This window comes from Portunus trituberculatus, chromosome 50 (genome assembly GCF_017591435.1).
Source record: "Portunus trituberculatus isolate SZX2019 chromosome 50, ASM1759143v1, whole genome shotgun sequence".
In the NCBI taxonomy this organism is placed as follows: Eukaryota; Metazoa; Arthropoda; class Malacostraca; order Decapoda; family Portunidae; genus Portunus; species Portunus trituberculatus.
In genome coordinates, this window is record NC_059304.1 from 18,764,988 (window position 1) to 18,768,674 (window position 3,687).

Genomic DNA, 3,687 nt, shown 5'->3' on the forward strand with positions numbered 1-3,687 from the left:
AAGAAGAAAAGTGATGAACAAGAAACAACAACAACAACAACAACAACAACAACAACAAGGGAAAGAGACAAAATAAAACAAAACAGCAACTTGTAAAGAAGAAGAAAAAAAAAAAAAAAATAAGATAAAAACGAGAGAGAGAGAGAGAGAGAGAGAGAGAGAGAGAGAGAGAGAGAGAGAGAGAGAGAGAGAGTTACTGATAAACGACTTCGTATTTTGAAGAGTGAAAGGAAATCATTGGAAAAGATACAGATAAAGAAAGGAAGAGAGGAGAAACACAGAAAAAGAAGACGATAAGAATAAGAATGAAGAGGATAAGATAAATGAGCAACAATAAAATAATTGATAAAAAAAAAGAAGAGAAACGAGATGATAAAGATGCCAATAAGAAGATAACAGAAATTGATGGAAATAATGAAGACAAATTAAAAGAAAAGAAAAGAAAAGAAAGAAATAAGGGAGATAAAGATGACAATAGCAGATTAGAATAACAAGAATACTGATAAAAGGAAATGGGAAATAAAGGAAAAAAAAATCGTAGTGAATGAAGAAAGCAAAATAAAGAAAAGATGAAAACATGACAACACAAAAAAAACACGTAGAAAAAAAAAAGAAATGAAGAATAAATGATAACTAATAAACAAAAATTACTGATAAAAGGAAATGAAAAAAGAAAGAAGAAAAGAATCGTAGTGGATGAAAAAAAGAAAAGAAAAGAAAGATGAAAACATAACATGAAAAAAAAACAGAAAAGGAAAACAAAGAACAAGAAGAATGAAGAACTAAAAGAACTAAAGAAACCAGAAAAATTAAACTGTCCATAACAAAAAAAAAAAAAAAAAAATAAAATAATAAATAAAATAAATGTAAGTTAGAAAACAAATAATAACAAAAAAAGAGAAAAAAAACGAAAGAATAAAGGAACAGAAAACGGAAAGGGGTGGTCACATCAAGAGGAGACAATTAAGAACTAACATGCTAAGTGAGTCTTGAATCTAGGAACTCTCTCTCTCTCTCTCTCTCTCTCTCTCTCTCTCTCTCTCTCTGCCTTTCTATATCTATCATTTAATCTCATCATCATGTCCTTTATCACCGCCGATTCTCTCTCTCTCTCTCTCTCTCTCTCTCTCTCTCTCTCTCTCTCTCTCTCTCTCTCTCTCTCTCTCTCTATCATTTAATCTCATCATCATGTCCTTTATCTCGCCGATCATCTCTCTCTCTCTCTCTCTCTCTCTCTCTCTCTCTCTCTCACACACACACACACACACAAAGACACACATACACATAATAGTAGTCAAGAAATTCAGTTGGGCTGGAAACAGGACAATATTTGGCTGAAAACTAGACAACTGGAGAGGATATGAGGTGAAAAGGACACGACTGACTTGAAACAGGATGACTGGAAAGAAATCAGTGGGACAAAATTGGGCTAGAGAGAAAAGGATCGTGGTGGGATGATTGGGGTGATGGGGTGGTGGGGTCCTGGTGGGGAAGTTCTAGTCGGGGCGCTGCATGGGTGGGAGTGACTGGAGGGGGTGTGCTTTGGCGTTGGGGCGTCATATGGGTGAGGTTTATGATACAGTTACGATCGGCCATCTCACCATGCCGGCCGATAAGACGCGAAGTTACGCCCAGGTTGTCATGGATAGGGTAAAGGAATGGCGAAAGATGCGTGTCAGGGTTCCTAGAGCGGCGTGGTAAGGGTGTGGGAGCCAAGGCGCGTGTGTGGGGGCGTGGCCCTTATCGTTGTGGAGTCGCAGGTCGGTCTTGCACGCACACATTTCCGCTATTACGACTTTGGTTCATTCATCGCGACACATTCCCGCTGCCTCTTCCTTGTGCCTCCTCCTCCTCATCATCCTGATACCTCTCACTTCTTTCTTATGCTCCTTTTGATTTCCTCGTTTCTGCCCCCCCCTCCTCCTCCTCCTCCTCCTCCTCCTCCTCTTCCTCCTCCTCCTCCTCCTCCTCGAACAACTCCATTTGATAGCTCCTCTTCTTACTTCTTTCTAATGTTCTCATCGTTTCCTCCTCCTCCTCCTCTTCTATCTCTCTCTCTCTCTCTCTCTCTCTCTCTCTCTCTCCCCTAACCAACACAAGACACACGAGGAAAGAAATTAAGAAAACAATGAAGGAGTTGAAATCCAAAGAAACTAAGCTTACTCATCACTAAACTTGTATTTGTGATTCCTTTTCCTCTACCTTACATCATCACTAACATGCTACAACTCCTCCTCCTCCTCCTCCTCCTCCTCCTGCTCTTCCTCTTCCTCCTTCTCCTCTTCTTTTTCTTCTTGCTCCTCGTCGTCTTGTTCAAGCCATCAGAGGGTACCAAGCACTAAAAATCCGGTTGTTGGATGCGATTTAATGCTCCAATAATGCGAGTGGGGAAGGTTAAGAGGCCACTAAAGCAATCTTGGCAAATAAACGTAGTGGCAACCTTTCTCTTCCTCGGTTTTTTCCCTTGTCTTCCCTTCTCTTGCCTTGCCTTGCCTCGCTTTGCCTTGTTTTGTCTTGCCTTGCCTTCCCTGCCCTTCTCTTGCCTTGCCTTGCCTTGCCTTGCCTTGCTTTGCTTTATTTTGCATTGCCTTCCCTTGCCTCGCCTCGCCTTGCCATGCTTTGATTTGTCTTGCCTTGCCTTGTTTTGTTTTTCCTTGCCTTGTCCTGCCTTGCCTTCCCTTCTCTTGCCTTGCCTTGCCTTGCCTTGACTTGCTTCGCCTTGCCTTGCCTCATTTTGTCTTCCTACCTTTTTCCTTCAAGTCACTCTTCCTCATTCTCCCTCTTCTCCCATCCTCCACAATTTACCTCCCTATCTTCTCTTCCTTCCTTCCTTTCTTTAATTCTTCCTTCCTTATTTTCTTTTTTCCTTCCCTCCTCCTCATGACAAAATGCCAAACACTAACTTACAAAGAGAGAGAGAGAGAGAGAGAGAGAGAGAGAGAGAGAGAGAGAGAGAGAGAGAGAGAGAGAGAGAGAGAGAGAGAGAGAGAGAGAGAGAGAGAGAGAGAGAGAGAGAGTTGATGAGATAAATATTCCACCCACTCCATCCATCCTTTCTCTCTCTCTCTCTCTCTCTCTCTCTCTCTCTCTCTCTCTCTAGCAATCTGGAGTCTCATTTCCTTCCCTCTCGGGCACTTAAATGTGTAGTAAACGTATTCATCTCTTACGTAGTGTGTGTGTGTGTGTGTGTGTGTGTGTGTGTGTGTGTGTGTGTGTGTGTGTTCTGCTATCCCATCTGTGTGTGTGTGTGTATTAAGCAGATAGACAAAATTATCAATGTTACATGAGAGAGAGAGATGAGAGAGAGAGAGAGAGAGAGAGAGAGAGAGAGAGAGAGAGAGAGAGAGAGAGAGAGAGAGAGAGAGAGAGAGAGAGAGAGAGAGAGAGAGAGAGAGAGAGAGAGAGAGAGAGAGAGAGGAAACTGGCCAAGATATATAAAAAAAAAAAAAAGTTCAGTTATTTACCAGTCCCTTGCAGGTCAAAGAGTCAGCCGAAATAAAGGAGAAAAATGCCTTGAAACCTCCCTCTTAAAAGCAGTCAAGTAGTAGGAATATGGAAATGCAGAAGCAAGGAGAGAGAGTTCCAAAGTTTACCAGAGAAAGGTATGAGTGATTGAGAGTACCGGTTTCTTGCATTTGAGAGCACACGACTCTTGAAAGTTGTGGTGAATTCAGGTATGTGTACTAT